This window comes from Notothenia rossii (genome assembly GCF_949606895.1).
Source record: "Notothenia rossii genome assembly, chromosome: 10".
In the NCBI taxonomy this organism is placed as follows: domain Eukaryota; kingdom Metazoa; phylum Chordata; class Actinopteri; order Perciformes; family Nototheniidae; genus Notothenia; species Notothenia rossii.
Genome location: NC_136908.1, coordinates 11,258,205 through 11,275,392, shown reverse-complemented (window position 1 = coordinate 11,275,392; position 17,188 = coordinate 11,258,205).

Here is a 17,188-nt window from a genome sequence, read left to right as displayed (position 1 = left end):
TCTTTTTACTTTGTCCCTACACCAATTTCTCTCTTGTATCCTTCTTTCACTACTGTTCTGCTTTCCCTGGCTCCTTTCCTTCCTCCTTTTGCTTAATGCTAACCAGCATCATGACCACTTCCTGCCTCCCGTTGCTTATTCTTTCCCCCCCTATAATTATTTCCCTCTCAAACACTCTCTCTGTCCTCTCCTCTATCACTCATTCCCTTCCCTATCAACCTTCACTCCTTCATTTCTCTCCTCCAGCTGCTCTTTCTGTCCCTCCTCCCATTTTGGATCTCTCCACCTAATTACTCTTCCTCTTCTCTCTACCCTTGGAAATCCAACAGACTAACCCCTCTTCTCCCAGATCCATTTATTTCCTTCTCTCTTTGAACGCATTAACCTTTTTCCCCATCACCTCTGCGAGAGAATCATCTGTCTACTTTTGCTATCTTTCCTCTACACCGGGAAGTCTGCTTAAGGAAAAGTCTGAAATATATACTTCAGAGTCCTTTTCAGATGTGATCACACCCTCTACCACTACCCTGCTTGTTCTTTCCTTTGTTCCTATACTTGTGATCTTCTCTCCTCTGTCTCACCTCACATTTTTCTACTGTATCTCCCTCTCTCCATTCTGTATTTCTTTTGGCTAATTGGTCCTGTGTAGAAGCCCATAGATCATCTCCTCTCATGCTCGTACTATTGCATGACAGTAGCTGGAGAAACCCCACAGGGACACAAGAGGAGGAGCGAAGAAGGAAAGAAAGGAAAAAGAAAGAGAGAGGGCAGTGAGACAAGAACAAGAAGGAGAAAGAGAGGGATGTTTACAGATGCTTTTCACCATTATAAGCCAACTGAAGAGCTTTGTTATCGTTGGCGTCCGAGTAATTTGTAAAGCATGTGCTATTGCTAAAAGAGACTTTCAAGTGTTATTATACAATCACAACATCAGCATCAGACAGCTTTTTCCTCCTATCCGTTTAGTAGTTTGGAGATTTGTGGGTGTGAACAGCATTTGTCATTTGATCAGACACTTTGATAAAATGACAGATGTTAATGTTTCCTGTTACAGGACCCCTTGTGATCAAATAATGATGGTTTTCTCTGAGAAGCAAAGGCTGAGGTACACAGAAAACAAACGTTGTTTTAGCAGTAAAGAAATAGGCTGCTGTGGTTAACAGAATGTGATTCAATATCTTAAAAAACCTCTTAGCATTGAAAGAAACTCTGTTTTGCTTATAGTTTAAATCCACATTCCTAGTGCTGGTATGGCATGTGTAATGACGATGTAAATGAAGTAGTTTTAAGCCAAGCTATCCACATGACTAACAATTACTCTGGGGGTGGTCATGACATTTGGTACAGGTATTCATGGCCCCCAGAGGACGAATCCCTCGTACTTTGGTGATCCCCTGCGTCTTTACTGAAATATCTTTACAACTTTTATGATGGACTGCCATTTATGCTAGAGACATTCATGGCCACAGGTGGATCATTCCTACTGGTTATCCACTGTTGTTTAATCTATAGCCACTACCATTACTTATAGAGTTAAAAAATCCCATATTAACTCAAATGTGTTTTAAAACATCCATGTTTAGAAAATTAAAACTAAGGACATGTTTCTCCTCCAGCAAATCTCTCTTTCTCCAATATTTTACTTTTCCGATTAATGCCTGCAAAACAAAGGTTATTCAGCTGTTTAGTGCTAATTGGCAAATAGCAGACTCTACTAAATTGATGATAGTGTTGAATATTACACCCCAAACTCATGATAATTTACTAAGCACTGTCACTTTGAGCAAGTTGGCATATTTTGTTCGCATTTTACTGAAAGCAGCACTGAGCCAGAGTCCAGCCTCATTGAGCTGATACCCGTCATCCCAGCAATAGAGGGCGCCAGCCAGGTCAGAAAACACACATAAACCAGGACAAACAACTTCATATGTTGTCTCTGTTGGAGTACTTGTTGGAGTTTACTTTCTCAGCAGGTCAGTTTTATAACAACTAGGTGGGTCAGAGGTTTAAAGCACATGTTCCTGGGAGTTCATAGGCACAAATTGCACCGTTAGCTCCATTCCTTCACAAACAGATGCTGTACTTGGGAAGAGGTTACTGTGTATTATCTTGTCCATGCTCGGTTTGGCCCAGTTTTGTGGTTTTAAACACACTCTCAAATGCTCCATATTCATATTCATCAACTTCCTAGACAGCCCCATGACACCACCGAGAGTTATCCCCGAGCTATTTAAAGCACAAACAATGACATGATGGGTGAGTGAGTTATGGAGATATAGAAAGAGGGAGAGGCAAGCAGAAACTGACAGAGAGACACAGCTGAGGGGGGAAATGAATGGCAAGGCAGGTGGGAGAGTGAAGGATGTGGGCATGCTGAATGGAAGGGACTGAAAAAATACACAGTCAGACAGAGGAGGGAGGGAAAAGGACCGAGGGTGATGTGAAAAAAGTTGAAAGTGAGTTAGATGGAGCTACCAGAGGTGGAATGATGAAAGATGGAGATGGAGTGTGATACAAATCGCCAGGGAAGTGGAGAGATGGATGGAGAAAGAGCCCCCCTCACTTTTTTGCCAGAATTCATGCAAGCCTCTCACAAATCACTACAAAACATTCACATAACCACAAAAAACTAGAGTTGCCATAGTAACAACTGACACACACCATAGCAACCAAGGTTATAATTCTTCAGTTAGACTTCTAAAATAAAACTTGTTGACAAAAGGGATTATAAGATTAATGTCACGTCAGAAATCGCTGTAGTGTATCGACAAATTGTGGGTTTGAATTATTTGTAATTAGTGGTTTAATGCAATACTCAATACTTACTCAAGTACAATTTTAGAGTACTGTACTTGAGTATTTCCATGTTATGCTACTTTATACTGCTACTCCACTACATTTTGGAAGGCAACATTTTACTTTTTACTCCACTACATTAATTTGACAAAATGTGTTACTACTTCACAGATTGGGTTTATAACTAAAACAAAATATAAATAAACTAATACATAAACTATGATTATAGGTTAATATATAATTAAATTAGCTTCACCTTTACCAGCAGGGATGAACACTTTAAAGGTCCCCTATCATACTGTTTTTCATCAATATATTATAGGTCTCAGATATATACAAAACATGTCTCTGAAGTGTTTGCCTCCAAACACCAAACAGATCATTGCAGCATCCCATACCCCCCTCTGTTTCAGCCCTGTTTCAAAAGTGCTGATTCTCTGTCTGTTACTTTAGATGAAAATAAGGAGCCACTCCCTACGCCCCTCTGAGAGATATTTGGTTAAAAAGAACACAATGGTGCTTAGGGGGGGGTTACCTTGGTTGGTTTTCGAGTTATGGTTACAAAAGACAAAAAACATTTATGACATCATAAAGTGGCCAAAATCTGATCGGCTCATTTCCAGACAGGATTTTATATAAATGGATCAGGATAAAAAGTGAGAGAATCTTTTTACACAGAGTTTTACACATGTTTATGTATAAAATACATGAAAAAGTGGATTTTGCATAATAGGTGACCTTTAAAACTTGAATAATAATAATCCAGTAAATTCATATTTATGATTCTGAAATGGGATTTTACGCACAATAAGTACTTTTAGTTTTGGTATTGTAATTTGATGCCAATACCAACATTTTGCATGCTTTTACTTCCAACAATGTATTTTCACACCGTAGTATTTCTACTTTTACTTAGGTAGTACTTCTTCCTCCGCTGTTTGTATTTTAAGTTAAAGTCAGAGCACACACACATTGATACATTTTCTCACACACATTGAGGACATGCTGCACATACCCACACAGCCATTCAAACAGTGGTAATTCTCTCATAACTGAAGAGGGAAAATCATTAGACAAATCCAGAGCCTTAATCACTTCTATGGCTTTTTATCATACAGTCCCCCGGGCTCTCACCAATTGAAACATTACACCAGTCATTACATTCCTATAATTTGCAAGTGTGCCTCCAATCTCTTTTTCACCTCTCCTTTTTCACCCTCCATTGTCTACTTGCCTCCTTAAAATCTCTGTCATAGCCTCCCATAATGTCATTGAAAAATTCATTGAGTCTAAAAATGGCCGACTTGGCCCCCTCTTCCGCTGGTGAAACCCCTTTGTCAATAGTTATGGGCTGTCCATTAGAGGCGGTGATTAGGAGAGGAAGCTCGCTAATTGGGTGGTTTAACAAGGACCGTAACTGGGGAGGCGCTCGCACAGAAGACCCAAAGTTTGGTGTAACAGAGTACTCGGCCCCTTTATATGCACAGTAATAATAACCGAGCCTAGTGACCTCACAGCGAGGACAGCGACTGCCTGCTGAGCCTCGACTGATGATGATGGCCGTACTCTCCTAACAGTATACTTTGTCAAAGCCTTGTTAAAGCCAGTGGATCCTGCTGGGTCGCCATTAGTTCAAAACACAAATATACATTTTCTGGAAAAAGACAATGGCTTTGCTGTGTTGGTTTACTGTGATGAGTATAGATGCAACTCATGATGTTGTAGGAAACAGCCTTTTTCTGAGTATTACATGTTGAAATGAGTTGTCTTGAGGAACATAATTGAAGTGTAAAGCAACAGGCAGCTATTTAAAGCAAAGAGTAAACAAAGTAAATCCATTCTGTTTTAGCTTCATGCCCAGGAAGAGCAGACCGTTTTGTAAAAACAACATATTAGTCTTAATTTCTTCAAAAAAATAACTTTAAATGTTTGCGTGATTGAAGTGCGAGGTAGCTTGCCAACAGATAGCTAGCATGTTCCCGATAACCAGTGTTGCCAGATAACATAATCGTGTCCTTTTTTACAATACTATCAAGTGCTATCATTTAGGAAATCTGACCCTTTTGTGACCCTCACAAGTAGTAGTCCCACATGGATCCCACATTTGTATCTACACTTTTCTTCTCACTTCTGCAATAGTTTAACGTTTCCCATTGGCAGTGATGGCCATTACCCCACCAGCATTACCCCCATCATCATGTCATAAAGTTTCCATTACCTTTTTTATTTCACTTTAATATTTTAGGATGCATAACTGTGCAACTCTGTAGTTCAACTGGGAATTAGAAGCCCTAGGAGTTCTCTATATTCAACCTAGGTCTCTAGAATACCGCAGAGCTCCATCCTTTGTGTCTTTTATACCTTGAAATAAAACAGTCTCGATATTAAGTGGGTTTTGGAGAAAATAGGAACAGCAGTGCCAATCCTCTGGCAGTAAGTGAGAGCCCCTGTTCACCCTACAGCAGTCAATGATGATTGATTACAGCCTCACAGTCTCATAACTGCACTCATTACTTCTTTCTGAGTCAATCTCCAGCTCAGGAGAACATGGGACCTGCCTTTTTCACAAGTTTGCATCATAATCAGATTGTAAAATAACAATGTACTAAACATCTATTCGGGGAACTTAAAGAGTGGCAATTGTTTAAACACTATATGACACTGGCTGGGCGAAATAAGCAAATATCACAATGTATGATTAAATAATAGCTATCGATGTTGCAGCTAATTTAAATATCATTATTTAAGTGGATTTAATGACAACTTGGGTGTAGATAAATAATTATTTAGCAAAGATAGTCTGTTAAATTACCTCCTTTTATAATGCAGCCTTTAAACCAGGAATAGACATGTTCAATATTGCAATATCCCAAATATAAGGCGATATAGTCTCATTAAATGATATAGAAATAATATATTGCCCAGCCATAAACAGGCTATTCCCAACAAATAACTATCTGTTTACACAACCCTCATTGTAGCATATTGCGCTGTCAGAAAGGGGTCTTCAATTCTCTGTAATGAAGTCCCTGGGTCTTTCTGCTGGTCATTAGGTCATTGGTGAGCAGAGCCATATGGGACGGAAACAATATATCTTCTGTCTTCTCTGACAGCAGGATCTGACATTGCTTTTTCTTTTGTGTGCGATCCTCGGATGGCTTTTTAAACACTCACCGAGTAGCAATAACAATGTGGGATCCCACAGCCCCTTTTTAATATCTTAATTAGACTTGCTTGCTTTTAAAGGAAGCTAATCAGTGGAGAGGAGACTTCTGCTTTACCCCTTATGCTCAAAGACAGAGGGAGATTAGCACACACACATTGAGAAACACACACACATAAAGTTCTGTGACTAAAACTTAAAGCTGCAAACTTTCCTTTCTCACCCTGCTCTTTCCTTTACACACATATAGATTCTCCTTCTCTTTTTCTCTCTCATTTGCATACACACTTTAGCATACCAACCTAAAACACAGCTGTTCAGAGTCTTGCTACAGTATCAGTGATTGTGACAGTAATTACCTGGTGGAACTAGTGTGTGGTAAGAGCTATAGAAAAAGGTATCCTGGAATAATTGTGCAGGAACGAGAGCACACGGCACAAACTGAGAGACTTTACACAGCCTTCTGCTTAAATTGGCCAAAGGATGACCCAATACTGTCTCCATCGCCCCAACGAAGGCCATCAATGTTTGACAGGAAGTCAAGTCAGCAAAAAATGGCTGGTGGGAGAAATTAATTCACTTCAGAGGTATTTTAAGTGACAGTTTGCTATCCACAGAACTGCACAGATGCATTTTAGTGCACTTCCATTACATGCAGGAGGACATTCATTAATCACATTTGCTCTGCCTAAGTAAAGCACAATTACAGTGTGTCAAGTTTGGTTTCCAGTTATGCTATTCAATGCTACTTTACATTTCGTCTCCAGTACATTTTAGAGGAAAATATTTTACTTTGCTCCAGTTATTTCACACTTATGGTAACATTTTACACTTAAAACAACATTTATTTATTACATTTTATTGATATGCTCACATAGTTATATAAAGATCTAGTCCTATTTACACATCTACACAAAGTGTACAAAATTGGATCCTTGTCCAAATCGTAAATGGACTGTACTTATATAGCACTTTATCAGGTCTTTTCGATGCTTTACAAACTACAAGTCAATCACCCTTTCACACATTTGTGAGGATCTGCAGTACTTCCTCCTTCTTTTTCCCCCTGTCTGTTTTTGTTTTGTCTGTTTGTCTGCGTGTCTGTCTCCCTGGCTGGGCGTGGCTACCTACATTCCGATTCCCGCCAACTCACCTCCTCAGCTGCTGCTCATCTCACTGATTGCCACTACTCACCTGCACCTGCTTAAAACCCTGGTTCCCATCCTCAGACTTCACCAGTTCTTCGTTTAATCTTCAGTGGTAAACTATCGTCCAGGCCTACTAGTGTTTTTTCGTAGTGACTTGTTGATGCTCCTTGTGAAAGGAAATTATTTCCTAATCCTGCATGTTTTTCCTGTTCCAGATCCACATACTCCAGCCCCTCTGCCTGCCACGTCCAGCCTCCCCTCCTGATCCGCCCAGCTCCACGTCTTCCCTCTAAATGTGCTTCGTCAACTCCTTGTCAGTGTCGTGGACAAAATAAAGCCTTTTTTTGACACTTCACCACTGTCTCTGTTTTAGTGCTTGCATAGCGGGTTCTCATCTCCAGTCACTTCTCGGGAAGCACACATTATTCCTCTTGGATCAAATCAGTGTTTTTCATACTTTTAGTACATTTTACTGATAATAATTCTGTACTTTTATTTGCATAGCCAATTTAATCAATGACTTTTTTTTCTTAAAGTATTTTTAAACAATGGTAAATGAATTGTAATTATATAGTGCTTTATCCAGTCTTTAAGACCCCTCAAAGCGCTTTACAAATACTACATGTCATTCACCCATTCACACCCATTCATACAGAGCAGTGTATCTTACTCTAGGACCTAACATTCACACACCGTTGGCCATCGGGAGCAACTCAGGTTTAAGTACCTTGCCCAAGGATACATCGACATGTTGACTGCATGGGCTGGGATCAAACCCACAACCTTCTGGTTGAAAGACACCCACACTCCCTCGCAGCCACAGTCGCCCAATGGTGTTGGTCTACTTGTTTTTACCACTATACTATCCCCTATACACAGAATACCAGTTGCATGTGAATTGAACATGTAAACTCTAAATCTATATATTTTTATAATATCCCACAACATTTTTTACAGGTGTTATAGATGCCTCATAGTTGTGAAAATGTGCTTTTTGTTTTTGTGGTCATCTATGATATTAAACCAAAAATCTTTGGGTTTGGACTGTAAACTTGAGCGTTTAGATATTCATGGTTTATATGAAAAATGTTGACTGTGCATGCATACATTTCAATTGACCCAGTAACGATGTGTGATTGTAATGAACAACTAACAACATATTGCTCTATTGACAGACAGGTTTTGGGATCATCACAGGGCAGAGCCACAGACACCCTGGCTAACAGGGGCACACTGATCCTAACACACTCTTCAGAGGTGTTTGTGTCTGTCAGCCGATACGTCGATAATACAGGGAAACACACACAGACTCTGTTGGTCATTTGGAAAGTCCTGAACTTTGAGATGACTTTGTTCAAAACTACTTCTGGACATTTTAGAGAGAACATTACTTCTTGCAACCTTAGATCTTAAGACTTTTGGGAATAAGTACACCATCGTATAAAGTACATCACTATGACTTTGAATTCTCTCTCAGCTTGTCTGCTAGGGGATCCATTGTCTGTGACATACTGAAAATGCAGAACTGATCCAAACTGCAATGAGAGTGGATAGACTCGAGATAAAAGCTCCACTGTATCAGAGAAGTGGTTTATAGAACATAATAGAAAACAAGTTTTCTATAGAATGACAGGCAAATGGAAATGTATATTGGTGCAGGGGGTTAGTGCGTTGGTGTTGGGATCAGGGGGTCACAGGTTCAAACCCCACTGCAGTCAGCATGTCGTTGTGTCCCTGAGACACTTCACCCCAAATTGCTCCTGTGGGGATTGTCCACAGTATTGAGTATGTAAGTTGTTTTGGATAAAAGCGTCTAACAAGTGACATGTCATGTAATATATCTTGAAATTAGAAAAATACAAGATCTCATTAACAATATTTGTATTTCTGATATGTAATGATCATGATAATAACTTTTCCTTGTACATTTGATGTTTTGGTGTTGTTGTTGTTGTTATTTTTTTGTTTTTTTCCTTTTCCTCTTCCTTTCCGTTAACTGTCAAGTGAGAAATAAGTATTTTTTGTGTTTCTCTTCTAAGATCTAAGATACTGTTATGTTTGGCTGTGAAAAAGAAATATGAAGGACAGACCATCTATTTTTATTTATTTTTTATTTTCTTTAGAAAGGGGCAGGTAATTTGTTTCTTCTTCCTGCTCCTTTTCGGTCAATGGTGTGTTTACAGAGAAATGTTTTGTTAACGATTATTATACATTAAGATTTGCATATGAACGGAACAAATAAAAATGTAATTAAAGAATTAAATAATAATAATAATAATAAAAATATGACGAGCTCAGCTGTGGAATTCTGATACCAATATTATTGAAAAAATATTTAACACCATCAATATTTTACATCTAATTTACAGCTTTTCAAATGGACAGGGTTGCACTTCAAAGATCAAAGTTTACATTTATTATCTCTTTATGACCACTAGGTTTTAAGACGCCTACATTGAGAGTGAACATGGGAGAAAATCCCTCTTTGTCATCACCTCAAAAGTTATGGGCAAGACTGTCTGCAATCTTAGATCAAGAGAAAGACTTTCACTTTTGTCCATTTATCATACTCTGTGTAAAGGTCCGACCTGCCCCCGATAGGCTTCGGATGACGTCAAAGAGGATCACATAGCAGTGAACCCAGCACTTCCTTTATATCTGCTCCTGGACAGGCTATCGGACCTCATTTGTTCAGTCACGCTCCACAGCCTCCAGTCTGCCCCATCTTGCAGTCGAGATCCAACGTTAATTTCCTTTTACTTCACAGCTCAAGGACAAAGCATTTGTTCTGTGTGGTACCTCTCCTGTTCCCTTGTTTAATGTCAGGCGAGAGTTCCTGCACAGGCTGATCAGTGTTTGTTGCCACTCGACATATAGCCTGCTCTCACTCATACATACAGTGGTGCTCCACCTGCAGCCATGGGGACTAAAGTACAGTACTGACGGATGTGTGTGATCATTAAAGTGCCTCTCCGAGAGGTATGAACACACCAGACAAAAATGGAGAATGCCCCAAACAGTAGAGTATGAGTTGGGTCAGGTGTGGGTTGAGAAAAAACATCACTAATGTGTATTTTAACAAGAAGTGGCAATTATTAATGTTAAAGAGGCATAAGTGTTTTTAAAGAGGTTGCATGGTGTGTTTTGTAACACTAATAATGACAGGAAAAAGGTACAATTTGTGTGTTTTGGAAAATAGTCCCCAACAATAAGACTAAGCAAAGGTGACAAAACACTGGTCTCTAGGAAACTGTGATGTGCACGTTTCCACTGTTCCCATACGAGTAGTCGATTTATCAAGAACATTTCTATAATAAAGGTATGTGTTAACTGTTGAGAGTAACAAGGCCAAAGGATTTGCATCGCTTCCTAAAAAAGGCATTAGATGTAACCAATTAAACCCATGAGTTGACACTGAGCAGAAAGAGACACAGACCAGAGATCAACTAAGCGTGGAGCAAATGTCAGCTGCTGCTGAATAGATCAAGAGAAATGATCATTATGGAGAAATATAAAGCGCAGGAGTTCAGACTAAAGTTGTCGTTTAGAAATGCCTCAATGTGTAAGCCTCAGCCCAGGGAGGACTTGCTGTTATGCCACAGCAGACCAATTAATTTTTGATAAATGTGACTGCTAGTTTCAGACCAGAGGGAGGAAGATGGGGAAAAAACATGAGTGGACAAACAGAGAAAAAGTTACATGTATTCAGGTGTGTTCACAAATGTGTGCAATATGTGACAGGGTGCAACTTACGAACAAGTTGTCCAAATGTTTGGTGGTGTGGAGCCACCCAGTTTAACCCTTTTGTCGCTGTCTGTGGTCCTGAAAGCTCAGCTCCACAGACAGCGACAGCCTCAGCCTGTTAATTGCAATGCCATTATTATTCTCCTGGTTTAATAGATGCTCTGAATATATACATGTCAAAACAAAAGTTAACTGGTATATAGTTGCTCTGATGTCTAATAAAAGATAATATGCATCCAGGACAACCAATCGTTAAGCCCCTGATCTTTATCAGATGTGTGAAATGGACTGGAACGAACAAAAACTTAAAAAGCTATAGCTGCGTGTTTAAAAAGCAATTAAAAGCAAACTTACGAGTGCCATCAAACCGTGTGGCTATAGTGTCCAGAAAGGTGTTCTGCGGTGCTAATAATCCCTTCATCACAGGCATTTTCCCTGCTCAATATCGAAGTCCCCATCAAAGTTACGGAAGAGAATGCGCAAGTCGTCCAAATGCGTGAGCTGTTCCCATTGAAGACGCGGAACATATATGAACAAGGCGCTAATCCGGTCAACTCGGCACAATGCGATCCCCAGTCGATGGAGAGTGCACGTGATGCGCGCACCCGCGTGTCTGGGGCTTCTGTTGCGTGTGGCAATGACAAGAGAAGATGAAGCCCACAGGTGCAGTTCAGGTAGTATCCAGGGACGACCGAGAGGGAGCGACACCTCCTGTCAGCGGTGCCATTATTGTGCCGCAGATTCAATGATCATCTCTCCACAGCGCGCAATGGTGGGAGAAATCAATCACTCTCAACACCAACTGGGATCAGAGGGGAGTTCCTCAGTGTGGAGACACGGTGACATCACGAGTCAGAAACACAACTTTATTTGACGTTATTTTCTTTTTTCTTAACATAGCAACTTTGAAATACATACAGTATAACAAACTACAGGATATGTTGTCCATTTGTGTCGTACACCCATTCCCTCCCCCCGTACAAAACAAGACCACGTTAATAGTACACAAATATTAAAATAAATTATAAATATATAAGTAATAACTGTTCATATAGTATCATTAGAAAAACAGCTTTTATTCACGGTTTGGCTCTTGAACTTATCCGGGAAATCAGCTGGAATTATTTTTCACAATATCAACTAATAGCCAACTAATGAATTGTTGGATATTTTTATTAAAACAGTGCACATAAGAAATGTTTTTTATAAAGCTTTGTTACCTTTTACCCTATTTCATGATTTAGTGCACTGCAAGGCAAGCATATTTATGACATGAGTTTGACAGTCAATTAAAAATGCAGCAACCAGCGCTTGTGTGTGGTGCAAAAAACGCGAATGTAGAAAAAGGTTAGGCATTATGCAAAGAGGCAGAAATGTAGTAATCTGCAAGCATCCCCCATCAACCCAAACCAGAAACTATTACACACAGCAGCCTTATTGGCACTTATTAAGCAATAGCTCACGACAGGCCGTGGTATATGCTCATTATATCACAGCTAAGGGGCGTGGTTCGGCCCGACGCGAAGCGGAGGCCCAACTGTATACTGTTGTTATACTGTATACTGTTTTTCTCAGGCGCGGAGGGATACTGACTTGTTGTGAAAAGTAACATACAATTCTACCCGTGGTATACGCTCAGTATATCACGGCTAAGAACCAATCAGATTGCTTGATTTGACTTGTCCGTTTTATAAAACTTAAATATAATACAGCAGTTGCACAACACATTGAGGTAATTGCTTCATTCACACAGGTGTGTTGACTCTCCACGCGCACACCACCTGTCAGCAGGTCACAGTAAAGAGTGAATTTTCAGCGCCACCTGATGGTTAGATGTAGCCACTACCTGGATAGAAGTCATGCCCGGCTGGAGCAGAGAAAAACCATCATGAGCAATTCAGATACAGTTTGTCCAGTAGACCCATCCATTGCACCACAGCGCCCTCATGTGGACAGTAGAGTGCCAGTCTCCGATTCATTAAACAAGTATATAAAATAATAAAATCTACATGAAGTCTATAGAGAATGCAGAGAAAATACACGCATGTTCTATATATTATAGCTAGAAGGAATACGTTAAATGGGATGTAAAGACCGGTAAATTAGTTACACTATGCAAACAGAAGAAATATGAGTTTCGTGAAGTTATCACTTAAACTAATAAATAAATAAATGTTATGTGTACAGCATCTGTCCTTTTTAAGGGATAGATGTTGTACAAAAAGAGAACATAGATATTTAATCAACAAGAAAATACCTAAAACATTTAAAAAATAAGTGGTGGACAGTATTTAGGTACTTTGAGTATTTCCCTTTCCTGCCACTTTATACTTTCACTCAACTACAATTCAGGCAAATATTAGTCCCTTACACTCATCTGACAGCTTTGGCTACTATGAAGATTCAGATTAATAATCCAATATGTAATCCAAAAATGATTGATTTTGTATTATTATAGGTTCTAATAAAATGTTATTGAAACCTTTACCAGAGCTATATACATGTTGACTGATAGTGAAATAAAGGTTTACGAGCATGCCTCACTAAAATGGCAGACTGGGAAATATCACAATATAATGATGAAAATCATTTTGGAAGTAAAATGTTCCTCAAGTACTCTCAGTTTCTAATCCAAGTCTGCAAATTCTAGTCTGTAAATCCTCTAATTGGATTGCACACAACTTTTTTTAATTACACGCATCAGGTTGTAAGTACAATACAACTCTGGCAAATAACAACAAACCTGGAGAACATCCACACGCACAAACACACACACATACTACTATACTATAAGCAAAACAACACAGACCAAACTCCAATCCAGGTCAATCCCATTATCTTCAGTGCCACAACATTCGGGCTGAACACCAAAATCTAGCACTGTGCCTCCTACTCAGGTCCTCCACAAAATAAAAGTAGCTGTTATGTCATTTACAAAAAGTGAGTCCTCAGGTAGGCTGGCTGCTGCATGTGAGTCACATACTACATGCACTCATACAAAGCACATGCATGATACATACAAAGAATCATGAGTAATTTCCCTGAGGTAAGTCACTGTGAAACACAGAGGTTTATATCCTAATAAAATGAAACAGACAGCAGATGGGTAGCAATGACTGTACCTGAGTAATTACGTACCTAATGCATAATTTAGGCCTAATCACCGCTTCAAACACACACTTGTGTTGCTCACAGTTTAAGCTCATGAGAAAGTTAATTTAACCTGCATCAACCACTCTATTTCTATATCAGAATTACATAGTGCAAAGCTATTTGAATTAAAAATACTTTTTTTTCTCACACTAAACAAGGTGTATTTCTTTATTCTACCACTAGGAGTCGCCAAATATATTTTACTAATTGATACATACTGGAGGTTTAAGGTTCATGTATTGCAGTTGTAGTCCCTTTATGGTAAACAAGACAAATACAAACACAAACAGAAAGAGGTTTAACATTGACAATGTGTATTAAATATGACAGAAACGTCATAAGCATCAGTACCACCTTATCAATGTAATCAGTTAAATGTTAAAGTCACACAGTTACAAGATTTGTGATGTGTTTTTTCTTAACAAACACACTACAGGAATTCCTTTTTGGGTAAGTATTTTTCTGTCTCTCTCTGTTCTCTAGTTTCATTCTCACCCGTCTTGATTAAACTCTTATCAGATCTGGCCTTGTGCCTGCATACCATACAGTTATACATTTATGCTTTAAGACTCCCTTGCTGCATTGCATAGGAAACGTTGTGCATGCATTTTAACTTTATGGTTTTTATGATGCCCTCAGGTGCCATACAGGAAGTGGGCTTGGCTGTTTAAAGATGCAACCATAAGTTTTGTGCAGATAGTTTGACAAAGCTAATGGTCCATATTGTATGTGCAGCATGTATAAAGCCACACACACACACACACACACACACACACACACACACACACACACACACACACACACACACACACACAGTGGAGTCATCGCTCATTGCCAAAGTCATCCTATACATCCTTGTTATATTTGCTCATATCCTATACAAGCAAACAGAAAAATGTCCCATGGCACTTCCTGCTCTCTTCCTACCCGATGCCTCTCTTTTGTCCATTATTCTGTCTTCTCATCTTTATCTCAAACAAAAGCTTGAAAACCCTCGAACTACATAACAAAACCCATCATAATCTCATCTGAAATCTGGAGGTCCCTGTATTCAAAGAATGACCCTCTTTTGTAACAGACTCCCTGATTTGTATACATCAAAACCGCCTTAACCTGAGGCTAGGCTTTTTTCAGCCAATATTTGATACCTGCGCTGGTTCATTAACAGGGGAGAAACCTGAGGAGTTTCAATTCTCTTTAAGCCTGGTTCTGGCACAATGTCAGATAACACCATTGTATGGACATGTAATATGTCTATATAGAGACGTTTCTGGGTTACGGTGTTCTAGGTTAAAGGCAGACAAGACAAGGACAGTGGAAAAAGTACATGGATCCTTGTTTAACATGTAGTAATACTCAATTCGAAGTAACATTTTAAAAAAAAGGCAGTGATTGATACTGTATATTATTACATACAGATAGATTTTCAATACTGATGCATCAAGGTGCAAGTATCATTTCACTGATGTACTGGGTTCACATGGACACATTTTATTACCTGAAGACAGTACAGTTAGTTTAGTCCAGTGTTTTCCACCCAAAGGGATGGCACCCTTCAAAAGGTCTCAAGGTAAATCTTAGTGGATGTAAGATTATTAACACTTTGGTAAGATATTTCCCTGAAATGTATTGCGGTTAACATAAAGTAGACCGAGCAATACGTGGAAATACTCAAGAAAAGTACCTAAAATTGTACCTACAGTAAGTACAGAACTTTATTTCCTCAACCACTGCACTGGAGATGGTAGTATACACTTTGAGTCGATGATCGTTTAGTTTGCTTCTCAATCTGCACAAACTCTAGCATTGTATTTTGAATCTCTGTGTGTTTTCTATGACATTACGTGTATCATAGTGTGCATCTGCAAACATACTTCAGATATGCACGGGCAAGAGAAACAGAGATGTGCAATACTGAGTGTTGGCAATCCATTTCCCCTTTAACGCGCCAACATGATGCCTCTCCGCCCATCTAATGGCAGCAGGCTCACTAACCATATCATGAGTTTATAATAACCACATCACATCCATGGCGAATGAGGTGGAATGAAAATCTAACCTAATTTGGAGAGATACACGACTGTGTGAGTAGTAGGGTGTCCCCTGAGATGAGGCTCCGATTGAGGGAGCCGTGTGCTGCAATGGTAGCATGCTCTGTGAGCGTGTAATGGTCTTAATTATCATTTAGCATGCCAGCCTCATTGACGACGTATCAAGCCAGTGATAAAATAGTAGAGCAGAGGGTGACAGGGAGAGAGACTTATGAACATATCAACCCTCAGAGGCACAGGTGCACACAAAATAGAACTAAATATCTCTCAAACACACACGTAAAACAGTGAAGTCTTACAGTAACATACCCAGAGGTTCAATTGGAGTGCACACAAACACATTTCCATCCAGCTGAGTGACATCTCTCTCTTTAAATTAGTCACGATGAATGATGTGTAACCAGCCATGACTCGTTCTGGCTGGGGAGATAGCTAATTCACTTTGTTTGATTAGTCAAAAGTAGTAGAGCATGCTCTCTCTCCCCAAACATACACTCGGATTGCACAACATCCACCCATCTACCCGCTTCCTCTGCAGAGAAAACAGACCTGTGACCAGCCCGGTGTAAGATTTCATGGTCTTTGACTCTTATCTGCCAGAGTGATAGATCTATGACTCTTCTTCTCTCTTTCTGTCTCTCACAGACACTCAACACCTGCCACCTTTTGCTTTGTGATACCTTCACAGACTCCAGAAGTGCTTCTCGTCAGCAGTGGACGGCGTGGCGGAGGTCTGCTGATACTTGTCTGAACGTTTCTGGGAACATAAGACAAGTTGTGTTCTCAGCCAACGGATTCATCAGTCTCACAACTTTGAGGTACAGTGATGTTTCTTTTAATGTCTTCTTTTAGGTTTCGTTGATATTTTACAGTATCATTCAAATTAGTCTATTATTAGAGTCAAATTATCGTTTTTAGAAAGATGTTTGCTTTATCTATATATCTAGAACTTACATCTGAACTACAAGTTGCCATATATTATACAAAGATCCTGTACTACAGTATATACTGTGTTATACTATACTATACTGTGTTATACTGTACTTGACTGTATTATACTATGCTATGCTATCCTGTTATTGATTGTACTATACTATAACATACTACTATACTGGAATTTATCAAATGTAACA